The sequence below is a fragment of the Acomys minous genome (assembly GCF_964271855.1).
Source record: "Acomys minous genome assembly, chromosome: 14".
In the NCBI taxonomy this organism is placed as follows: domain Eukaryota; kingdom Metazoa; phylum Chordata; class Mammalia; order Rodentia; family Muridae; genus Acomys; species Acomys minous.
The window spans coordinates 96,664,998-96,690,981 of record NC_140496.1 but is presented as its reverse complement, the minus strand read 5'-3'; the positions used below and the strand labels follow the sequence as shown (position 1 = coordinate 96,690,981).

At 39.2% G+C, this 25,984-nt stretch overlaps 1 protein-coding gene across 14 annotated transcripts in view; it reads left to right on the top strand.

The window, feature by feature from the left end:
• Positions 1 to 25,984, top strand: part of PDLIM5 (PDZ and LIM domain 5) — a 171,809-nt gene that overhangs the window by 23,142 nt on the left and 122,683 nt on the right. The gene's annotated exons all lie outside the window — the stretch shown is intronic.

Genomic DNA, 25,984 nt, shown 5'->3' with positions numbered 1-25,984 from the left:
GTTTTAAAGTATTATGTGTCTTGCAGCAAGACCTTTTCCTAGAAGAGGAGTGGTTCAGAGATGAGTGACATTGCTTGTGTTCAGAAACTCACCAGGTTCTTTCTGGTACTAGCTTGCCTCTGCTCCCTTTGAATTATTTGTTAGGAATAGATACGTGGTTATGTTTGGGGGTCATAACATCCACAAATTGCTTTATCTCTTTTACATAACACACTCATTTGTATTTTGTGCAGTGTAGAGATCATTTAGGTTTTCCTGTAAGTGTTTGAAAATGGGTTACCTGTGTGTCTTAAGAAATGTGAAAGGAGCCAGGCATAGTGGTAGATGCCCCTAATTCATTATGTAGGAGGCTCTAAGAATTGCAAGTCCAAGGTCAATAATAGTAAGACCATCTTACCATCCAACCCCTTCTTCCCCACACAGAAAAAAGTATAAAAAGTATAAACCAAACTTGAGATGGCATAGAAGAGTCTCTGAAAATTGGCTCACTCATGTCAGAATTACTAGGAGCTCTTTATAAAAATGCAGGCAATGGTGGCCCACTCAACACTTACTCATATTTAGAGCAGGAGGTAGGTGTGTGTGTGTGTGTGTGTGTGTGTGTGTGTGTGTGTGTATGTATTCTTTTTATTGTCATTATTATTCTGTGTATGGTGGGTGTTTGTGTGTGTGCACTGACTGCAGTGAATATACGTTTAGAGGCTAGAGGTTGATATCAGATATTTTTTCTTTTGCTCTCCATCTTGCTCTTTCACTGAACATGAATTCCACTGACAGGTAGGTCAGCAATCCCATGAGATCCTCCCATGTCTACCCACCTTCCTGTGCTGAGACTGCAGGCATGCGCTGGCATTCCTGGCTTTTTATATGGATTTTAGGAATCTGAGCTAAGCTATCTCTTAAGCCTCTGGGAGACTGTATTCTTAAGCAGTAGAAGTGAAGTAAGGGCAGAAAATGTTCAAGAAATACTGTTTTGGAGTCCTGTAGATTGTATGCGTCCAACCCAGGCTCGTTAAGTTGCACTTGTATATTACAGCATCAAGTCAGCCTGTCCCTCTACACAAGTGTACCTTCCTGTGGCTACTGACAGTGGTGTGCTCTGTCTTGCTGGATAGTGGCTCTAATATGAATCAGCTTTTACCTTGTATTTATGTGGCTTCTAGAATTTGTGGAAATATTTTTCTTGGAGGAATTGAAACTATTCTTCAATGGAAACAGTCTGATTTTCCACAGATGGCCATGGAATTGGTTTTCCACTAATGATGTTGGCCCAATTTGTAGGATTTATTTCAGGTTGTCCAGAAACTCTTATTTCCTTCACTTAATTGGGGAAACCTCTCTCTCTTTTCCTACTTATAGGTGTTAACTTTTTAGTCACTCTTTCCTAAAGCCCTTACAGATGGAAGTACAATTTTTAAAGTTAAGAAAAAAAAGTACAGCGTGCTTATACTTTGAATGGTTTTTAAAAATGTAGGATTATTTTGGACCTCATTTGGCTTTCAATGCATATCACAGATAGCTATGGAACAGACCTTCTTTTCCCTGATGTGAAATTTTACTTCCACAAAGAACACACAAGGAAGAGTACTAGTATGTACATGCGAAGTGTCCACAGTAAAGTAAAACTGTGCATATGTTGAAATCTTCTCACCTGTTGTGTAAGCTAGCTGGGAGATGTTATTGAGTGCATCTTGCTGAGCGTGTGGTTTGCATTCCTCCTCCCCACTCTCTTTGTTTATTGGGCTTTTATTCACCCTAAAATACTTTACTCTTTACTGAAGCACATGCTGTGAAGGATCTGCCTTTAGGGCAATTGCTTTCCTATGAGTAACTTACAGGAAGAGTCTTATGGAGGTAAAGTAAATAAAATACTTCATCTCCTTTTATGGGAAGTGATTTTGCAGGAAGAATCACCTTGTCTTCTTTATTAAGACTCAGGCATTTCAGAAAATGGCCTTTCAGAAAAGGTGTCTTTTCTTCTCCTGATGACATTAAAATAGACCTTGAAGATTTGGAACTCCCTCACTCTTGAGCTTGTGGGCTGTCTTTGGTCTTCAGGGAATAGTCGAGTGAGACAAGCATCTATCCAAGCAACTGTAAATTAGGCCTGTATTGGCTGGGACGTTCTGTTCCTGGTTTGGGAGCACGGCAGGCCCTGGCAGGATCTGTCTGTGCATGTCTGTGAGATACCTCGGACAGAGTGTAAATAGGGTGTGCATGGACATAGTTCTAAAAGTTGTTGTTTTATGGTTGGGGTCACAGTATAACCCTTCCTAGTTAGGTGCAGGATGTCCAGAATATTTAGTGGTATCTTGTAACATCTCTCTTAACACACATATAGAAACATAATCTAAAAATTAGAGGAATGTGTAAAATAAAAATTTCTTAGCTTCTTTCGCTTTTTCTTTTCTTGGAAGAAATCTTTAATGTTTGTATTTTCATTTCTGTGCTGCTGCATTTGCCACTTTCCTCTACAAGTGTATGCCCTGCACCTTTCCTTTATCATGTGATAGGTAGCATCAGTTTATTTTCAGACTAGTACATAAAGGCATCTATTTGTGTATCAACATTTTTATTGGTGACAATTGTTTATATAGAGCTTTGAAAATTATTGCTTACATTAACACACACACACACACACAAACACACAAACACACACACACACATCTTTGTGTATAAATGAAAAAAATCAGATGCAAAGTATCATTCTTTTACTAGTGAGTGTTATTTGTGATCTTACTTAAAATTAGTAAACATTTAAAAAATGGCCTGGACAGTTTTATCAACAATGACTAAAATGTTGTAAATTCTGCTTATGAATACCTTTTTATATACTTCAATGAGAAATAGAAATCTAATGAGTTTAGATTGCCCTTAAAATATTTTAAATTGTGATGCTCTAAGTATTTATATATTTCGTATTCAGTTCTTAAAAATTAAAATTAGAAATACTAAAATTTATAAATAGCTAGAATTATATTCTCAAAATTATATATTATTTATTAATACTAATGACAGTTTCTGACCATTTCTTCCTACTTAACAGCTTCTAATAATTAATTGGATAATCAAAAATACTGTATTGTTAAAGGTAATTTATTTTAGGTATTACGGTAATAATCCTTTAAGCTTATTTTTATTTTTGATATAATCCTAGTTTATATATGCTGATATTAAATTCAAACAATTCAAGAAGTTTATAAAGCACAATAAGGTTTTAACAGAAATTTGAGGGAGGGAGATGTCTTAGTTACTCTGCTGCTGTGACAAGACACCATGACCACGGCAACTTATAAAAGAAAGCATTTAATTGGCTTACAGTTTCAGAGGATTAAAGTCCATAATGGCAGAGTAAAGGCATGGTGGCAGGAACAGCTGAGAGCTCACGTCTTGATCTACAGGGAGGAGGCAGAAGTCTTTTGAAGTATTTTTTTTTAGGATTATTTTTTATTATAATTTAATCAGATTACATCCCAATTGTTATCCCCTCACTTGTATCTTCCCTTTCCCCCCCCTCCCTCTTTTACCATAGTCCCCTCCCCTAGACCTGTGACAGAAGAGGACCTCCTTCCCCACCATATGACCACAGGCTGCCAGGTCTCATCCCGAGTGCCACCAGGCCTCCCCAGAAGCCTTCACATACTTCCTCCTGCAAGGCCATACCTCCCCAAATCATTTCCGAGATAGCCAAGTACTTACAAAGTCCAACTCAAGGCATCAGGACACACCGAAGATGGTTAGGACTCCATACACTGTCATCAGATGCATGTTGACGTGCCTGTAGTTGCTCCACCGCTTGTCCTGGTAAAGTCAGGAGGAGGGACGTCTGAAGATTGGTGTCCTAGTATTTTAGTCATTATCGGGAAAGTGGCAAGTTTCTCTTTGCATCTTTTCAGTTGCCTTCAAATCAGAATAACGCCTTGCCGTTGTCTCAGGTGGCACCTCTAGGGTAGGTATGCCGCAGGGTTTGTCTTATGACAGTAAAATCTTTCATGATTTTATTTCTTTGAAAACATAAAAGATGTAGCATCTTCTATAGGGATGGAGAAATACAGGCTGGTAACAGGAAGAGAGAAATCATCCTTTGGGGAATGTCTTGCACCTGATTCTGACCTGTGAGAAACTTCAGGCAGATCCAAGCCTATCAGTCTGCAGGGAGCATTCTTCCATAGCCCACACATAACCGGCATCAGAGGCTGGTAGCAGAAGGCCCCTTGGCAGTGGGAGGAGAACATGAGTTGACAATCCTATCGGAACAGTTCTCCTCAAGCTGCAAATATAGACTGCAGACCCCAGAGCTGAAGCTACAACTTTAATCATGTCAGTCTTTCCTCTCTTATGCTTTTTGTAACTCTCCTGAGGCCTCCATCCCTTGGTTGTTCCCTTGTATTTCCTGGAACATGGCTTCAATTGGGCCTTATCTGGTGTGTTAGGAATAATACACTTTTTCAGTCAGGGTATGCACATCTCTGGAGTCTAAAAGAAATGTGCATTTTCTTGCCACTGACACATCAGTTTTGAAGAGTGTTCTGGGACACACTGTTAGTAGGAGGCAGGATGGCTATCAGAGGAGATGGTCCCTTACGTCTGCATGTTTCAGAGAGTTGAATCTGCTCACAAGGTGCTGCAAGGTGAACTTTATTATTTCTCCAGGATTCTTAGCTTTGATGATATCTAGTTGTTGAAGATAATTTGATTTCCACTGGATGTTTTGTGATCGGATCTTTAATAATTGGGGCCAGTGTTTAAAATCGTATTTTCTGTGCCAGATTTCTCTGTAAAACAATTCTCTGTGCAGTTGCTTGAGTTGGACATTTTCAGGACGTCCTGGGACAAGACCAAGGCGGCAAAGATAAGGACAGTGGAGGGAGAGAGTAGGAGAAGCTGCTCTTCATGGTTGACAGCAAGTAGAGAGAGGAACTGGATCTAGAGGCCAGGTATAACTGTCACAGTCCCCCACCCCCTCAGCTTAGGTCCACCTCCTGCTGTTTCCATAACCTCCCAAAATAGTGCCACCAGTTAGGGACCGAGTTTCAAATGCATGAACATTTAGGGGTTATTTCATATCCAAACTATGACAGTGCTTGAGTCAAGAAAATAGACTCCTCCGAGTTCCTGAGGCATTCTATCAGGTGTTTGATGAAATCACTTCCTGAGGGCACTTCTTAACATTGATTATCCTGAGCTGATATTTTAGCGTTAACATTATCACATTACAGAACTGTTTCCTATTTCGTGTTCCTACTTAAGACCTGGAACAGTTTCCTTTTCTTCTTTTGGACCAAGAACAAATTGGATATTAAATAATCTTTTGGGAATGTATGTTCAGTGCCAGTTAACTTGTTGAATACACCACTGGCAGGTCATGTTGCTGCTCTTTCATGGCTTGGAATATTTTTTAGTAACATCCAAGGTTTATAACCCTTTATGATTGAGAAGTATCAGCTGTTCTTCATTGAAAACATCTGTGAGATGAGTTCCCATATTTATCATCTTTAAATATCAGAATCAGAAGGCTATCACTTTTATTATGGGAGATATAGTCAACCTGCTTAAATGCTTTGTTTTAATTAGTTACCCTGGCTTAATAGGTCATAATTGTGTATACATACAAGATATAGAATGTGATGTTTTGATCCATGTAAAGAACATGGATTGACAGATTTCACCTAAGATATCCATCATCATAGGTTTTGTGTGTCTGTCTGTTTTGTTTTGTTTCCCCTTGAGACAGAGTTATCACTACGTAGACCTGGCTGTCCTAGAACTCATTATGTAGACCTGGCTGGCCTGGAGCCCACAGAGATCCGCCCACCTCTTTCTACAGAGTGCTGGCTGGGTTTAAAGGTATGCATCACCATGCCCAGCTTTTACTGTGTGTGTGTGTGTGTGTGTGTGTGTGTGTGTGTGTGTGTGCGCGCGTGCGTGCGTGCGTGCGTGTGTGTGTGTGTGTGTGTGTGTGTGTGTAACTCAAATTTACGTAGGCATTTTTGTAGATACCCTATTAATTACATTTATACTGTCATTCAGTGATCTTACAACATACCCCTTTTATGTCAAACTTTGTATAGTTTGATTAGCAATTGTGCATCCACTCACTTCTCTCAAATGTCATTTAAAACTAATTTACATAAGTTCCAATGATACTATATCTTCCAGCTTTAAGATATTGAACCAATTTAGAGGATTTATTCAGTTATTAGAATTTCTTATCTCTTGTCACCAACTTCAGATTGGTTAAGGAACAATAGAGCAAATTAAATTTATGAAGTAATATATTTTCTTCCTTAAAGTACATTTCACATCTTTATTTATAGTACTGTATGTTGGAATGATCTGACTTCATGTTTACTTATGCTTCTTACCTGTAACTAAAATCAGTTTCTTTATTGAAGTAAATTTATTAGGTCTTCAACGTGCAATGAGCTCTTTTGAAAGTATTGAATTCATGTAGCATGAAACTACTGATTTTAAGTGGCAGTTTAACTTAATGGCATTTCAGTAATCATTGTCGTTATCTAGTTTCAGAACACTTTCATGACTAAAAGAAAGTCCTGGTCCCTCCCATTAAGCAGTTTCTCCTCATTTATGCCTCCCATTAGGCAGGCATCAGTCTGCTTTCTGCATCTAGTCCATGTACATATGAGATTATAGCATGCCACTGTCTTACGGTTACTATTGTTATAATGAAAGACCATGATCAAAAGTAAGTTGGGGAGGAAAGGACTTACTTGGCTAATACTTCCACATCATAGTCCATCACTGGAGGAAACCAAGGCAGGAACTCAAACATGTCAGGAACCTGGAGGCAGGAGCTGATGCAGAGGCCATGGAGGGATGCTGCTTACTGGTTTCCTCCTTATACTTGCTCAGCCTGCATTTAATAGAATCCAGGACCACCAGCCTGGATCATTTTTTCCATTCTCTACATTATCTTTACTTTCTTCATGTTCTTTGTGTTAATTTTAAAAGACCAGTTTGTGTGTTCATTTTGCTTTATTCTAAGACAGGCTGCCCTTCAACTCCTGGACTCACTTGATCCTCCTGCCTCAGCCTTCCAAGTAGCTACAACTCCAGACATGTACTACCACATTAAGCTCCTAGTTTTAATTTACATTTTTCTAATGATTAATGATGCAGAACTATTTAATTTGTTTATTTGTTGCCTGTGGATTTTCTTTAGTAACTTGTCATCTCTTGCCTTTTATGTGATAGTTCATAGACTAAAACTTAAGTATATATAATATATTTATTAACAAAGAAAATAATTCCTTGACCCTTTCAATGACTGAATAATATTTAATTTTTTGGACTATTTTATGATTTTAAAACTACTATAAAGGTAATTATTTACTAGTATAAAAGAAATATCTAAATATTCATCATTTTTATTTTTTAAGTTCTTTAATGCAGATTCTAGAGGAGCAGTTATTGGGGTCCCATTTATATGTGATTTTAAGTCTTTGGATATTTATTACTTAGTTGCCTTCAGAAAACTGATGGACTTATATAATGGATTGCTGAAGCTATTGAAAACAATTTCTAGAAATATATATTTATCATAATCCTGTAAGCTGCTTTCTATAAACTGCTTGTATGTGAGGTTTTAGCTATGTATGTTTCTTGACTCCACTATTTTTCATATGCTTCTGAATTGCCTGATACAACTTTCCTTTCCTTATGAACTCTGAAGGCTCTGATGACTGCTTTTCTTTGTGATTTTCTTCATGTATGCCTATATGATTGAAACTATTCCATATCTTTTAAGGCTCAGAACATTGTGGTTTCTTATGAAAGCCAAGAGAACACGATTACCCTTAGCACATGCTACATTTCCTATAGTCATCACTGAATTCTGGAATTCTCCATCATGATATCTAGCTGGTATCATCGTTGTTTTTGTGAGGCAGTGTCTCTCCCGGGCGTGACTCACACTATCCTGCCTCACCCTTCATAGTTGCTGGGCTTATAGGTGAATAGCACCATACCCAGCATTCCTGTGATTTTAAATAACGTTCCTTTTATTACATTGCAGTAATTTTGAAACTGCTGTCTACTTCACAAGCAGACTTCTGATGATTTTTTTCTCTTAAATCTAATTTTATTTATTAGGTATGTGTCCTTCCATTCATATCCGTACATCATCTGTTTAATTATTTGAAGTGTATGAGTGTTTGCCTGCATGTATGTACATGTACCATATGTGTACCAAGTGCTTGCAGAGATCATAAGAGGGCCTAAGAGCCCCTGGAACTGGAGTTACCGATGGTTATGTGCCACCATGTGGGTGTTGGGAACTGAATGGTCGGCTGCAGGAGCAACAAGAGTTCCTAGTCATCTCTCCAGCACTTGGTATAGTGACTTTTTAAGAACACAAGTTGTATCAATAGAAGGATTGATTACACATGATTTTACCTATATATAAAGATGTTTTGTAGGGTAAATTCCCAAGGGGAAAATTGCTACAGTTATAATTTTAATGTCTATTGACAGATCATCTGCCAGTAATGTATTAGTGACTATTCCTCTATGTTTTGGTACTGTGTTATCACATTAATAGTCTAGCTCCACACCTGGGTGTGGTGATTCACGCCTTTAATCCCAGCACTCAGGAGGCAGAGGCAGGCGAATCTCTGAGTTTGAGGCTAGCCTGCTCTACAAAGTGACTCGAGGACAGCCAGGCTTACACAGAGAAACCCTGTCTCGAACCCCACCCTCCAAAATAGAATAGTTTATCACCCTAGATAAATGAAAAATAGTGTATTGGTGTTTACACATTCTTTCTGTATGTTAAAATATGTGTATTTATTTTTAAGCATTCTTTGTAAATGCTAAAAATGATAAAAGTGGTCATTATACATATCTTAATAAATAAGAATATATACTTTTCTTCTGGATAAGTCAGTTGCTGTGCCTTTTGGAAAAAGTACACCTTTCAGACTCCCTGAAACCTTGTAAAAGTATTTGAAAAGCTGTGAACTTTATTAGCATCTGAATTCTTTCAATAACTTTTTGCCAAATGAGCACGAGCATATCTTGTTAACATTTTAATGAGGTTACAAACTAGGGGATCTGTATTCGTAATATCAGGGCATTTATGTGAGTTATGGACACATATTTTTTAAAACACTGGAGAACTGAAGGTTGATCAAATACTAGGCAGTAAAGCAAAAAGGAAGCACAAAAAGAGAAGGCTGGAAGATGGCTCACTAGGTGAAGTACTTGCTATGCAGTTGTGAGGACCAGTGTTCAGATTCCCTGTACTCTGCCAAAAGCTGGGTCTGGCAGCCTAGGCCTGGGACTCCAGTGCTGGGAGGCAGACAAAGATCTCTGGGGCTTGCTGACCAGTCATTCTAACCAGTTGGTGATTTTTGTGTCAATCAGTTAGAGACCATGTCTCAAAAGATAAGGTGTAGATCCATTAATGAAATAAGGTATAGATCCATCAATGAAGGTGGTAAGGTGGGATCGCTCAGTGAAGTAAGGTGGGATCCCTCAGTGAAGTCAGGTGGGATCCATCAGTGAAGTAAGGTGGGATCCCTCAGCGAAGTAAGGTGGGATCCCTCAGCGAAGTAAGGTGGGATCCCTCAGTGAAGTATGGTGGGATCCCTCAGTGAAGTATGGTGGGATCCCTCAGTGAAGTAAGGTGGGATCCCTCAGCGAAGTAAGGTGGGATCCCTCAGTGAAGTAAGGTGGGATCCCTCAGTGAAGTATGGTGGGATCCCTCAGTGAAGTAAGGTGGGATCCCTCAGTGAAGTCAGGTGGGATCCATCAGTGAAGTAAGGTGGGATCCCTCAGTGAAGTAAGGTGGGATCCCTCAGTGAAGTAAGGTGGGATCCCTCAGTGAAGTCAGGTGGGATCCATCAGTGAAGTAAGGTGGGATCCCTCAGTGAAGTAAGGTGGGATCCCTCAGTGAAGTAAGGTGGGATCCCTCAGTGAAGTCAGGTGGGATCCCTCAGTGAAGTAAGGTGGGATCCCTCAGTGAAGTCAGGTGGGATCCCTCAGTGAAGTAAGGTGGGATCCCTCAGTGAAGTAAGGTGGGATCCATCAGTGAAGTAAGGTGGGATCCCTCAGTGAAGTCAGGTGGGATCCATCAGTGAAGTAAGGTGGGATCCCTCAGTGAAGTAAGGTGGAATCCCTCAGTGAAGTAAGGTGGGATCCCTCAGTGAAGTAAGGTGGGATCCCTCAGTGAAGTCAGGTGGGATCCCTCAGTGAAGTCAGGTGGGATCCCTCAGTGAAGTAAGGTGGGATCCCTCAGTGAAGTCAGGTGGGATCCCTCAGTGAAGTAAGGTGGGATCCCTCAGTGAAGTCAGGTGGGATCCCTCAGTGAAGTCAGGTGGGATCCCTCAGTGAAGTCAGGTGGGATCCCTCAGTGAAGTCAGGTGGGATCCCTCAGTGAAGTCAGGTGGGATCCATCAGTGAAGTAAGGTGGGATCCCTCAGTGAAGTCAGGTGGGATCCCTCAGTGAAGTCAGGTGGGATCCCTCAGTGAAGTCAGGTGGGATCCCTCAGTGAAGTCAGGTGGGATCCCTCAGTGAAGTAAGGTGGGATCCCTCAGTGAAGTCAGGTGGGATCCCTCAGTGAAGTAAGGTGGGATTCCCTCAGTGAAGTCAGGTGGGATCCATCAGTGAAGTAAGGTGGGATCCCTCAGTGAAGTAAGGTGGGATCCCTCAGTGAAGTAAGGTGGGATCCCTCAGTGAAGTCAGGTGGGATCCATCAGTGAAGTAAGGTGGGATCCCTCAGTGAAGTAAGGTGGGATCCCTCAGTGAAGTAAGGTGGGATCCCTCAGTGAAGTCAGGTGGGATCCCTCAGTGAAGTAAGGTGGGATCCCTCAGTGAAGTCAGGTGGGATCCCTCAGTGAAGTAAGGTGGGATCCCTCAGTGAAGTAAGGTGGGATCCATCAGTGAAGTATGGTGGGGGTCAATCAATTAAATGAGGTAGGGATCATCAGTGAAATAAGGTGGAATCTATCAATGAAATAAGGGGGATCCATCAGTGAAATAAGGGAGATCCATTAATGAAATAAGGTGGGAATCAATCAATGAAGTAAGGTGGGCACCATCAATGAAGTAAGGGGTGAAATCTATTAATGAAGTAAGGGGGAGCCATCAATGAAGTAGGGGGGAAACCATCAATGGAGTAAGGTGGGGATCCACATCAGTAAAGAGACTTAGTGTCTACATCTGGCCCTCACAGATACCTACATAGGCAAGCATACTCACACATATGCAGACATTGTACACATAAAGACAGAAAATGTGTCTATAACAATTATGAGAAATTAAATTAGAACAATTAAAACTCTTTACTTTTATAAATTTTATTTACCTTTAGCTTTTATATTTACTTCCACTAATTTTTCATATATGAGAAGTACTTTTAAAAGCTGTTCATAACCATTTATTCTTTCTTGCTATTTCTTTTAACACTTAGAAAAAATCTTTATATATATTTTTAGCTTTTTAAAATGTCTTGTTAGGCACTAAAGTGGTATTTGAAAGCCAACACAGTAATGCTGCTATTAAATGTCAGTTGTAATAATACAAAGTCAGACCTCAAACTTTTTTAAAAGAGATTTTTAGAAGTTTGAGTTTTGCCATAATTTTGTTTGATGATTCTAAAAAAAAAAAATGTAGGATTTATAGTGTGTGTGTGTGTGTGTGTGTGTGTGTGTGTGTGTATTGTGGGTCTTTGTGTGTGTGTCAGGGGTGGGCCTGTGGGTGTGTTTGTGTACCTGTATGCATAGAAGACAGCGGAGGTGGTGTTTTCTATTACTTTGCCTTGTCCCTTTAAGGCAGGTTCTCATAGAACCTAGGGCTTAGATTTAAGTCTGGGCTGGTTGCAGACATGCTTTTGGTAGAGCTGGAGATCCAGGTTACACCTGGCCTTTTCATGGTGCTGAGGAGCTGGCTTCTGGTGCTCATGCTTGCATAGCAAGGGCACCTAAATGCTGAGCCAGCTCTCACTCCAGAACTTATCCTATTTCAAGGTAAGTCACACAGACTCGTAGTAATTATCTTGTGTTAACAGACTAAGGTATCTGATTTCCTTCACTAGCTTGATGCCTTAGACTCTTTTTTTCTCAAACAACCTATAAAGGTTACTTGAGTTTCTAACCACTTAGTCCATTCTGAGCAGTCTGTGCCTGTCAGCCACTGAATCACACAGTGAGGTTGTGATTTTGGCAAACGCCAGTTTAATATGAGAGTTTATATCTATTGCATGCAGGATTATAGAAAACTGGTTTAAATTTTCTGTTTGGAATCTGTGCCTTTGTATCTTTATGGGGCCATTTTAATTTCCTGTGTGGAAATATTTTATAATATCCCAAAAAGTCAGAATTTTATCTGGCTTTATTTTTTCATTTTCTCTGTAGTCACAGTCTAGTGCAAAGTTATTTTAGTATTTTCTCTTGAAGCTCTGTTTATTATTTATTTTAATAATATAAATCCATTTACTCTGAAATATGGCCAGATTGAAATTAACACTAGAAAAAGTAACAATATTTGCAGTCTGACTGATATATGTGATGAGACTCAAAACTTGATGGTTGTGTTAACTAAAATTATTTAATGGTTCTCTTTTTCTTGTTTGTATTCTGTTTACTGAGCATATGTTCTCTTTATCATCTTCAGACTCATATATTTATTCTTCAGTACCCATGATATGGTTGTTCGCCTTTTTTTTAGGATAGGAAACTCATCCCTTTGTAAAGAATTCTACTTTATGTCCAGAATGTTCTAGATGCCTCCAAGCTCGTCACTAGGCTATTGAACTGTGCTAAGATCAGAAGTCCTTTCTCTTACCAGCTGGCAATTGTGAACTGTGTAGTTCCTCTCTAGAGAATCATTAGGTTCCGAGTCTTCCTTAGTCTTCTTAATGTGCATCATATAAAAAACAAAACAAAACAAAACAAAACCTCTGTGAGAGTTTAGGGATACAGAGTGAGAGGCCACCCATGGGATCAAAGCGTTTTCGTAGTCCTACCCCATTCAGCATAACACTTTTGACACCAGCTGTGTGGAGCTGTGTCGTCTAAAACTCAATAAGGAAAGCATCTTACTTAGTGAGCATTTCTATTTCTGCGATGAAGACATGACCAAAAAGCAAGCTGGGGAGGAAGGGGCTTATTTGGTTTTCACTTTTGGATCACTGTCCATCATTGAAGGAAGTCGGGACAGGAACCTGGAGGCAGGAGCGGATGCAGAGGCTTGCTTCATATGGTTTTCTCAGCTTGCTTTCTTATAGAACCCAGGATTACCAGTCCAAGTGTGGCACCACGCACAGTCTGGAACCTCGCCTATTGATCACAAATTGAGAAAATGCTGTACAGCTGGATCTCATGGAGGGATTTCCTCAACTGAGGGTCCTTTCTCTCTGATGACTCCACCTTGTGTCAAGTTGACTCAGAAAACCACCCAGTACAGACAGTAGCATCGCACCTTTTCTAACCTCATGTCTTCTGTCTTCTGGACCCATTGGGGCAAAAAAGAGCCTCCAGGGCCCAGGTCTTCTTTGTCTTTCCTGGGGAAGGCCTATGCTTCAGCTTCCTAAGGGCTGGAGTCTGGTACCTGCACCTTTCCTAGGCTGGACGTTCATGCCTGGGCATCTCCTGTCCATGGAGCTAGCCCATGGCTTTCCTAGGCATTGCCTTAACAAAGGCTCTGGAGTGTGTGCTTCATCCAGGGTAAGTGGGTGGGGCACTACTGTACCACCCTAGCTGCCAGCATTGTTTATGAATGTTAGACAATCTTTAGAAGATTAACATTGCTCCACATTAGTACCCACCCGAACCCTTACCACATTCACCCTAATGCTTCTTTTCCAACACTGTGCTTTCCTTAAATCATGTCTCCCTCAAATGCTTCTATTCATTAGCTGGTTCCAAAGCTGCTTCCTTGGTTTTAGGTAATGCGTAGCACCATCTCATTGCTCAATACCAGTGTTTGTCTTACTTCATTCCTATTGATATATCAAATGCTTTACCTGTAGACATTTATAGACAGGTAGACATTCATAGCTGAGAATTTGAAGGCTAGGAAGACCTAGGTTAAACCACTGACAAAGTCAGGGTCTAATGAAGACTCATTGTGATGTTTTCACTATGTCTCACAAAGCAGAAGACTACAGTGGCTATCTACAGGCTCTTAAGAACACATCTTTTTTTGTAAGGATGTGGCCCTTTTTAATTTAGTCCTATTTGGTAAATGTAAACATTCAGAGCATAGCAATTGCATGGTACAAACATAAACAGTACAGTGATAGTAGTATTTTCCCTAATATTAATAGGACTTGAAAACTATAGCTGAAAATGATAGTACTACTAAAAATAAGACAATACAAAACACCTACTTATACCACTAACTCACAGGACTAGAATGGCAATCTAAACTTCATGGCTTTTCTCTGTGGGTTTTTTGTTTGTTTTTACATCATGGTGGCAGGAAGGGGTGGAGCAGAGCATCATGGTGGCAGGAGGGAGTGGGCCAGAGTAATAAAAATTCCTGAACTAGCTGGGGTTTTTTTCCCCTCTTTAATTCTAGATAACCCCCTGTGTTGTGTGGAGGAGCTCTCATAGACACATTTAGACAAGTTAGTGATATATCAATTTAGTCAAATTGTCAATAAAAGTTAACCACCACAATATAGTTTTAGAATTTTAAATAGAAAAAAAAAGAGAATGTATGAAAATTGATTTGGGTTAGGGTTGGGCCGCAGCACCAGGCCTTTTGTTTTCACATCCACTCAAGAAGATAATTTTGGTTTGCAGATGGTATAGATGGAAGATAAGATGCCTAGTGCTCTCCTTCTTTGATTCTTCCAATTAAAACAAAATGCAAGAAACATAATGCTTATTTGGAAAAGAAATAACACTCCCTCTCTGTGAAATCTGGGAGTTGTGCGTGCCTAAGGGGAGCATGCTTCCCCTAGCCTGAAGCTTGCCCTAACTCTCGAGAGGACAGTCAGTGAGCATTTGTGATTACTCCAGTGGTTTTGGACTGGAACCATTTTTAGTTCATAAAATGTGCTGTTCACTTAGAGACATTTTGAGGACTCTATTTCCCATCTGAATATTTCTGAGTAATAAGATATATATGCCAGCATATTAGTCTGTGCCTTGGACATGTAATAGTGCATAAATATAGCCAGAGAAACCGTAGAATAGAGTCGTTTGCTCCTGGAATGAGAGTTTCCAAACTCAAATGATAGTTTGATGTTCTATCTTCTTTCTGCTCTTCTTGGAAATGCAGGAATGGACTTAATTAAAATGACCAGCTGAGAATAATAAGTAACTAGTGGGTTACTGCATGAATCTTCTTAGAAATATATTTTTACATTTTGCTTTTCTGATGTTTGGTAGAGAAGAATTAGCATAATGTTAACTCACAAACTAGAAGGGTAAATTAATGTCTAAAAATGAGTCATTTAAAACCCTTTCCTATCTGATCCTTGTCAATTTCATGTAGAAATGTTGATTTATGCTATGAGAATTAGAGTTTTAAAAATTAAATGTTTTTAAAGCTGTGCTTATTTCCTATGTGTATACAAAATCCCTTTCTTCTGCCGTTAAAAATACATATTCATTCTTCCTTGAGAATTCCTAAGTTCTCTTGACATTATGAAATTTTTATCTTGGGACATTGGAAGATGGTTTGCTGTGGGCTGTGGAGGGTTTTCTCCTCACTTGTGGACGTACGCTGGTGCTGGTGGTTAGGAGCCACATGTGGAAAAGCTCTGCTCTTGGGCTTCGTTAAATCCTAAGCTCTTTGGTTCTTGGCTATAGATGTCTTTGAATCTGGAGAAAGTTTCAGTAGATGGAACATATTTGCCTGCTGCTATGCAGTTTCAGATGACCTGTCCCACTTGAACAGGACCTGGTGCAGGAAGAGGGGGTTAGTGATAGGTGGTTATCCTTAGTGCTCTGCTCCAGGGGAGACAAGAATTCACTAATTCTGTTTAACCTTTATAATTAGTTGTGACTTTGTTTAAAAATGTACTTCACTAAGTATTCCAGATAGTAACACTGGTTTTTCTATTTGTAACAAGCTTAGGTGGTTTTGAGATGTTAGCGGATGTGTTCTTTCTGCAAACAACCAAACCTTCACATTTCTGGTAGACTAATGTTTACGTGGTAACTGCAAAGTGCATGAAATCTTTGGCATAGACACACAAAGTGGCTGTAAATGCAGATGTTATACAGCATCTCAGTAGTGAAACACAGTGTGTGGAGGCTTCTGTATTTTCTTTGGAGTTGGTGGACTAGAGTAAGAATTGGTGACTAGTAACTGGTGTTAGCATGGGTCCTTTGTTTGAATGAGGTGGTTCAATGACTTCATAAGGATGGAGACATGGGCCCTGGATCACCTCTGTTTGGTTTTGTAATCCATAATGACATACACTGTGAGGTATTCTCTTTACTATTTCCATGTAAGGTATTTCCCTAGCTTTTGGGTAAAATTGCGTATAGTTTGACTCACCAACCAAAAAATAGAACCCATAGTTAAAATGCTTGCATGAGTCAGAGTCTCGTTCTTTTCTTCGGTGAGGATGCCAGTGATTGCTTGCTGCTTTGCCTCTCTACTGTTCCAACCTACAGAGAGCCAAATCATTTTATTTCCATGAAAGCTTGAAGTACAAAGCAAACTCAGAATTTAAAGGGCCACTCCATTAGACGTCGCTGGTGGTCGGTCTACTTTCTGTTGCTGTAGAAAGATTTTTGATTTTGGGAACTTTGTAGATGTAAGAATTTGATGTAGCTCATCATCTTAAAACATTAAATCTTTGGGCATGGATATGTAAATTAGCTATAAAGTGAAGTGAACCACTGCATGCTTATATTTTTTTAGGGTTTGATAGAATAGAATAAAAAGCTATTTCAATAAGTGAAGGGAAATATAGTTATTTTACTAAAACAGTATTAGCAGACTTGGGTGTGTTTTGGAGAATGAAATTCCTAGATTAGGTTACACCCTGATGAAGGCCTTCTTGCCTGGGTAGACATGGGTGGATAGCATCATGGCCTGTGTATGTAGGGAGAAGTCATGTGGCAAGATGGGAAGCCAGAGAGAAGGGCTGCACCCACTCTTGCCCTTTTATTAAAAACCCGTTCTTGTGGAAGCTGACGTTTCACAGAAATCCCTTCTGAGGACAGTGAACCCAGAAGTGCTTCCAGTTTGCAAACCACAGCCACCCCATAGCAGTTTCCAAACCAGTGACAGGCATTTTAAAATGATCATTAGCTACATTTACAGACTAGTTCATGCACAGACATGATACAGCACTGTTAGACAGAACACTAGACACTCCTATGATATTATAAGGTAGACTAATAAGGATTAGAGTCACATAAAGCTCGTTGAGGTTTGAGGAAAGCCTTAGTTGAATTGTTTCTTAAAACAGCATTAACATTTCGTGATCTTTTTGTTTTTTGTTTTTTGTTTTATGAGCTTCTAGCTCAACCTTCCTAATGCTGTGACCCTTTAAGTCCATTCCTCATATTGTGGTGACCCCTAACCATAAAATTACTTTTGTTGCTACCTCATAACTATAATTTTGCTACTGTTATGAATCGTAATGTAAGTATTTGTGTTTTTCGATGGTCTTTGATGACTCATGTGAAAGAGTTGCTTGATCCCCAAAGGTGTTGCGACCCACACGTTGAGAACTGCTGCTGTGGCTGCTAAAACAACCCTCCTGGCATTTTATTTGTGATATTGATTTGGTGGCATTCACTCACCATTGGCTGAAAACAAGTTCTCTGTTGTAGGCATGACATTTTATATTCTTAGATGTTTTTGAGAGTTGATGGGACAAGCTACATATAGTGCCCTGAGAAGTGCACTGGAGACAGGGTCTTACAAAATTTTCACCATAGACTTATCCTTTTGGAGTCAGTTTTTAAATTCTGTAATATAGTAGCTACTGAAAAATACATTTTAGAACAAAAATTAAACATTACTTATTAATTAGACTAAAACCCCTACCTTTTCCAGTTCTTTGCCTCAAGAAATCTAGTTCATCAGATAGATAAAGCTTTTTGGCATTTCCCCCAAGTTTTGGTGATTACTGTTAGAAAAACAATAGCCTTTATTTCCCATGGATTGGTTCTCAGGGTTTTTGACATGGGAAACTTCTGTTAGCGTTCCTTTCTGGAGCAATCATATTTATTGTTCCTTTTTTACATTTACTAAGTCTGTGGCATTCCTGCCATACTGGTGGTGCTAGGGTCATGTGTTCCCAAGCATTCCGCATTTGTGGAAAATATGCAGAAAGCAGAAAGCTTGGACTTTTAACTTCTTATTATGTAGGTGTTTGTCTCCTACTTGTTACCCTGCATCTTCATTATAGAGCACTTTTGAAAACAATTCTATTTCGAACTAACAGCAACTTCTGTGTTTAGTGAAATTATGAAATGAAAATGTTGTTATGTGTATTTAAAAGCTGATTTCTTATGATGAACTTGGGCTTACATATTTTCAGTAAATCATGTCTGTGCTGCTATTTCTTGACTTTTCCAACTGCTAGCCCATTTCCAGTGAAAGGAAAAAAAATGTTTCTAATTGTTTATTGGGTCTTTCTTATAATTTGGAAAGGTGATTTTCATTAATGGATTCTAAAACAGTCACTACTGTAGCGAAACTTTGCACAGCTCAGCAGCTGGAGCAGCCGATCATTGTAAAGGAGACTCTCAGGAGGTAGGCTGCTTGCATGGTTTGGTCTGTGCACAGAGTGGGTTTTTAGAATGTTTTAAGTGCAAGGGAGGTGTCCTTGAGTGGTAGCAGTGCTAGGTGGGTAGGAGTGACAAGACTGTCACCCTCCACAAGTTGTAAGGAACTTTTTAGTGGGTAAGATAGTCGCCTAGCAAACATCTGTTGGAGACCCTTGTAAAAGGAACTGTTTTTTCCTCCTGTTTCCGTTGTTGCTGGGAGGTTTACTACCTCCTCTTGCTGGCCTAGCCCTAGTCCTGGAAGCTTCTAGCCAACGTACACTTTAACCTAGGCCTAGAATGTTTTCAGCCTCTGAGACTTTCTGCTTAATAAGCTTACACATTCTTGTCTTATTGAGCTCTAGGCTGGCTGGTTTCAATTCAGCTGTTCTGGCTCAGACTCTTCTCCCAGCTGATTTATTTAATCTGGCTTCTCTCTCTCTCTGCCTTGAATTGCTCTGAATTGGCCTCAGACTAACAGCAATCTGCTCTAATCTTCTGGTTTCCCATTTTCTGGCTCATTCTGTCTTCATCTGTGTTCTCTCTCTGCAACCCATTTCTCCATTACTATCTTGGCAAAAAGTCCTCTTAAAGTAGTGTCCTTTTCCTCTCTCTTCTTGGGAGAGTTGGGCATATCCTATTCTGTCAAATCTTCCCTGATTCATCACCTTTTCTGCCACTCAATTAAACACCACTTTCAAACATGGGTGCTTCCTTCTACAAACAAACTTTACCTTCGTTTGGCATTAAAAGCATGTGCCATCATGCCAGGACCTAAGCTTTTCTTTGCCTGTTAGCCTTTTTCTTTGCCAGGCTGGCCTTTAACACAGATCTGTTTGTCTCTGTCTCCTGGATTACAGGCATGTTTGTATTCCAGCTGTATCACACAGACCTAGAAGGCCTTTAGATGTTATCTCTTGCCAGCCAGATTACATTGACCTAGAAGGTCTTTGGATGCATGTTTTTTGTTTGTTTTTGTTTTTTGTTTTGTTTTGTTTTTGCCCAAACAGCCATGTTCTGAGTTAACATTCCTCTACAGACCCTTGCCTTGGTAGTTTCCTGTCTGAGGTGTTTTCATTTCAGTCTTGTGAAGATGGAGTGTGGCCTTTTCTCTTCAGTTAAAAAGTTCTAGGAAGAAATCCTACTGGAACCACAATTTTTAATGAAACTAAATACTTTAGGTATTCAGTTACTAATTTTACTTAAGTTCTTAAGTAAAATTTATCATTTATTATTAGGTAAAATGCTTAAGTAAATTAGAAAGTTACTTCAACCTTCAATAATATGAATATAGTTGTAGGAAAAAATGGTTCTAAATTATACTAATTTCAGCCATGCATGCTATTTTACCAGTGTGCATCAAGATGTAAGGTATTTCTGTTTAACTTACATAGTGTGTATATGTGGATGTGGGTGCATATTGAGAGAGACAAGGCTTTGGTGTGTGTTTCTCATCCTTGAGGTGTGTCTCTTCACTTGTCTTCCTGGTCCCCATTCCTATTCTTGTTTTCACCCATGTGCTTCATAATTTGCTTTACTTTTAATCCTTCTTCCACCATGAACTCAAAGTTTCTTTGCCAGCATTCATATAGGATCTACTAGCCTCTTGGCACAATGATAAGACTTAACTCTTAGGGTAAGCCATTGATAGGCTATCACCGTACTATGGTAATGGAGTTCGGACAGCTCTGAATTGGCGAGTGGAAAGCAGGATAGGAAGATGCTTCATGGCCCAGAAAGACAATGAATGAAAGAGGGGAATAGTTGGCCTTCCTGTTTTAATATGGCCTTCCATTTTTAAATATAGCTGGAGCTTAGAGAGGCCATGCCAGGTACCACAACAAGCAGAGGGGGAATATGAGCTCACTGTTGTCTGTGTTCAAAGCCTGTGCTCTGCAGTGTGTTCTTATGTGCTGTGTGCATGCAGTAAGTTCTTTAACCAGTTGGTTTCTCTTTTTCTCAATTGTAGACCAGATCAAGAATACCTGACTATAATAAGGAATTTTGAAGGATGTCCTGATGTTCCTGACTAAATGTTGACAATCAATAAATAGCATGAGTTGCTTTATTAGTTCCTTCTTTCTTATGGCAGTTAAAGGCAGGAGACAGGAGCTACCTTCCTAAAATGCTGGGAGAAAGTTTATCACTGGGTATTTTTGGTAAGATTAGGATGAGCTAAGGGAAGCCCGGGGCTATGATTCCGGTTCCCCTTCCGTGTTTCCCCACGCCACAGGCAGTATCTGCTCTCTACTTACTAAAGTCTGGACTCCTTTTCAAGAGGAAACATGTACTAATCCATAATTACAGATAAATGGTTGAACAGCACCTATTCCAATAGATAGACAAATGATAGTGGATGCGTTCTTAGCACAGTGTCCCGTATTGCCTTCTTTTCAGCATTGGTGAGCAGAATTGAATCCAGAGCTAGTCCCAACCTGTGTAGCCATATTTGCTTACAACTTCAGTGAAACCAGATAGTTAATAGTTTTTTTTTTTTAATACATAGCTACAATTTAGTCTGTAGAAAATTGGTTAATAATGCTGACAGATACATTGAAAGATTAAAGGGCAAGCATTTCCTTGTCATTAATTTGTTTTATACTGAGTTTGGCCCAGGAACCTCTGATGGCTCTTTCTTCCTACACTTTGTGCGTTTACAGAAGACTGGAGACTGCTGTGTGACATGTACAGGATGCACTGGTAACAAAATGATTACTGCTTTAGACAAATGTAGCTATTCAGAATTGCACAGGTTTAAAAGATGAGTTATATAAGTAAGTGACCCTGTTCTCTCTTCTTGGTTACTTACAGTTTATACTAATCTATATACTACCCAATTACAAGGAGCACGGACCTTTCTGATGAACGACAACCCTACAGAGATGGTTCTTGGGATAAATGAAGTGCGTGTAGGATATTTAGTAGTATGACTGCTACCTATTCACAAGTCCTAAGTTTTGTTCATTAGACGCATTTGTTACAGTTTTACTCTGAAGCATAGGCTTATGTTCTAAATGCTGATCTTCAGCTGCTGCTTTATGTCAAGGGCTTTGGAGCCTTTAAGAGGTAGAACATTTGGGACAGCACTTTGAAGGTTAGACTTACCTGATTCTGGCCTGTCTGCTTTCTGATTAATGTCACGTAAACAAGATGCTGCTTCATGCCTGTACAGTATGGTTTGGGCCACTAATAATATATTCCCTGTCATGACGAACTAATATCTCTGTGAAAATGTCAGTCAAAATTAAACTGTTTTTTAAAATTCAAGAGAAAAGAAATCATTTTCTTTTAGTTGCTTCTATCATTTGATTTTTGTCATAGTAGTTAGAAATGTAAAGAATATACCACTGCATACAACATTAATACAGCCTTTTTATAACCCTTTACATTTATTAATTATGCCTAACTCCTCTCTCCATGTTAGGATAGAAGTTGGCTTGGCCTTGAACAAATCATGTGCATGCTGCAGCAACCACTATGACTTCATATGTGCAGCTACCTTGCTGTGCCTATGAGACAATGTTTCCTTATAGTCATCTGCAGCCTCTAGCTCATACTTTTTCTTCTTCCTTTTCTGCAGTGATCCTTGAGCCTTTGGAAGAGGGGTGCTGTATTTATGTTTCCTTAAGGGCTTCTGCACATTGGTCAGTTGTGAGTCTCTGGGTTGATTATCATCTATAGATGCTTTTCTCATGGAGACTGAGAGATCCTATAATCTATGAGAATAATGCTAAGTCATTAGGGGTTGGTTTAATTCTATGTTCATTTAGTAGAATAATAGTATATTCTCTCCTAGGGTTTAAAATTTATCTAGATAAATTCCTGGGTCAATAATGAAGTGTGTTTTTATCTTGTGGAGGAGGCCTTAAATCCAATTAGGAAGTGATTGGTTACTTTCAGGACAATTTATGCCACTATTGCACTAGTAGGTATATCTTGCCAGGCTGGTCATTGCTATAGCTCCCAAGGTTTACAGCTGGGAAAGATTGATATCTTTTCTTCTTGAGAATAACGGGGCAGCAGTGGCCCTAATAGACAATAGAGGCTAACAAATAAAGACGTAATCCATGAAATGGGTAGCTTTTAGAGTTGTTTGGATAGCATTTTACAGCACTATGAAAGCTAGCCAGTAGGAATGAAGCTTCTAGATCAGTTCCAGCTTTATTTCTCCATGTTCTATGACTTGATTGTGTGGTGTCAGCAGAGTCTTACTGTCATACAGCCTAACTGTTCATCAGCTGATCAACAGAAAATGAAAATACAGTATACTTACATTTATTATTCAATTATTAAGAAAAATAAAATTAGCAGGGTAGAGCTGGAGAAAATCCTGATTGAGATGATCCTGGCCAAGGAACACAAACATTGTATGTTTTTTTTTTTTTTCATTTATGGATGTTAGCTTTGGATCTTTAGATTTGTTCTTTTCATCTGGAATACTCACAAACGTCAGGAAATTACTAAGGACCCACAGGGGACGTTCTTTTAAGAGAAAGGGCAATAGAAGACACTAGTATAAAGGCCTAATTGAAGTTACAGAACAGAAGGGATTAATTAGAGTTGGGGAAGGGAGGGCAAGTTAGATGTGATGGAAACTGGGAGGGATGAATAACACTAAAGATTTTTCAGAGAAGTAACATGAAAGCCTACTACTGTAGAGATGCCCTAAAATATATCCATTCACCATAGATAAAGAATTAAAATGGAGTTATGCTGTAATGGACCCTACTAGACAACAGAGGCTAACAAATCAAGACCTAGTCCCAGAAATGGGTAACTTTTTGAGTTGTTGGCCATTGAGGTCCTAAAGGCCTCTAAACATTACAGGCCATTGTCAGGGATCTTATTTACCCTCTAGAACGTAGCAGTTCACTTTTCTTTTGTCAATAGTGCAGTAAGAGTGTGTGAACAATAAAGAGAGCAATTTTATTTTGGCTTTCCATTCTGGAGGTTCAGAGGTGAAGCGGACCTTCACCTCCTTCACCTTGTGATGGTCTTCTTTTTGACAGAGCCCCATGGTATACCAAGATAATGTCACTTGGAAAGACAGGAGTGGTGGAGCAGGTTCCTTTTCTGTTCTTTGTATAACAGCCATCAGGATTTCATCTTCAGAGCCCTCTCCTAATTACCATATTAGATACTAATCACAAAGGGCTCAACTCCAAACATTATAGTCAGATCAATTTTCTTAGGGACCTCACAATGGAGATTAAACCTCTGTAAATAAATCCTTAGGGGCACACTTAGGCCATATTTAAACCTCAGCAACCATCAGTTTGGAAATGTGACTGGAGGAAAGGGAGATGAAAACCCAAGGAAGCTGAGTTGAACACTTTCATTATAGGCAAGTAGACAGCAGGTAAGACCCAGGTACAAGATGATCAACTCAGGGTCAGACAAGGAGGCGGCTAGGACTGGTGACAGTTAGTCCTTTCCTTCATGTGGTACTCACGAAAGCAGAATTCATGAAGTTGCAGTGTTCTGCAATCTGAAGATAAGGACAAGATAAAGGCAGTTCTGAGAGAGAATGCTGAGAAGTCAGCTGTGAATATTTTGAGACTACGCTAGGATCTCAGCATATAGTAGGCATATGGAGCCAGGGAGCACAACAGTTCATGTTTCGACCCAGTCTTTGGTGTGATTTTATTTAGAACAGATGCCACAGGCTCCACTATTTCTGTTTTAAGGCTTCTGTGTAAGCGTTGCAGAGGTAGTTGAGTTGTGTTTCTGGTCCTGGTTAATTTTATTTGTATGCTTTCCTCCCTTGACCAGAATAAAGTCTAGCACGAGTTGTTTAACTTACAGTTGGCCTATTATGTAGTCTGAATTTTAATGTATTTGCTTATTTTAATAGGCAATAGCTGTTTCCTTGCCTTCTGAACTATATTTTTACTTTGTGATGAGACCTGTATCTTTGTAATTGTAGTTTGCAGATAGATGCACATCAAAAACTGTGTGGGATGGAGAAGACCATATGGGTAACTTCCACATTTCTTGTGATAGCAATCTGAGGTCAAGGGAATAGTAATAGCTAGAATTTACTGAGTTATGGTCTCAGGCAGTCATTTTTAACAGTCCTTCAAAGGAGTGAATTGACCTTCCCCAAATCACACACAAAGTAATGGCATGATTGGCTGTAGCAACTATTTCTTTTATAAATTTGCCACAGTTTCAGTAATGTAGTTTTGTGTAATAGAGGTGAAGAGTTAATGTACTTTCTACTGTTAGAGTAAATTTTTCTTTGATATCTAAGCTAACAACAAGAAATCCTATTACATCAGCTTACATTACTTAATTTATGTAATTAATTATTACTTAATGCTATGAAATCATGATGTTAGTGACTGAATAGAACACATGTGTTGTGAAAGTTTGTGATGGGATGAAACATAAGCACTGTACCTTTCTCAGTTTATTGCTCAGTACGGTTTTCTTGAATTTTAGGTATAAATGATCATTTTTTAGTATTGGGACTGGAAAGAATTTGACAGCTGATAATATTGAAAAGCTAAATGAACATTTCCTTTGCTCCAAATTATATAATATAGCACTTAGTTCTAATTTGGTAAACTAAGAGTTTGTTTTCTTTGTTTTACTTAGTATTTATTACTAAAATTTTCTTTTAAGCTTTTAAAAACATACCATGATATTGGGAAAATGATTGTAACTTATCTCCCTAAGTATTTTTAAGTGCACAATTAGGCTGTATTAATTGAATGTCTTCACAGTGTTTTACAGTTACCATCTTTGTGTTTTGAAATTTTTCATTGTCCCAAATAGCCTGTGTAACATCTTCCTGGTTACTTTCTGGTTTGGCCTGGTCTTGTATATCTTCCAGCTACACAGTACAATGGAATAATCTGCTTAGACTAATTTCTGAGCTGGCCATTAGCTTAGAATGGTTCACTTTATTTGTATTTGATTCCTATTTCTAGATATTTATGAAAACTACATTGCTTTTCTCCATATTGTAATTTTGTATTTGCTTTCCTAAGGCAGAGAAACTCATATATTTGCAGCTTGAAGGAGATCAAATCAAATCATGTAAATATTTAGACATTTTTATTGAGTAACCAAAAAAACACTGGGGGTTAAGTACTCTGTTACACCGAAAAAAATCTGGCAGTCTCAAATCTATGCCTTCCCTTCCCTTCCTGTTGGATGCCTAGAGCAGGAAGCACACCCAGTGTGAAAGGTCACTGGGCCTGTGATCTAAAGAGGCTAATCCCCAAGTGCGGATGTAAGCTGGACTCTAGAGAAGCAGGGTGCCAAGATCATG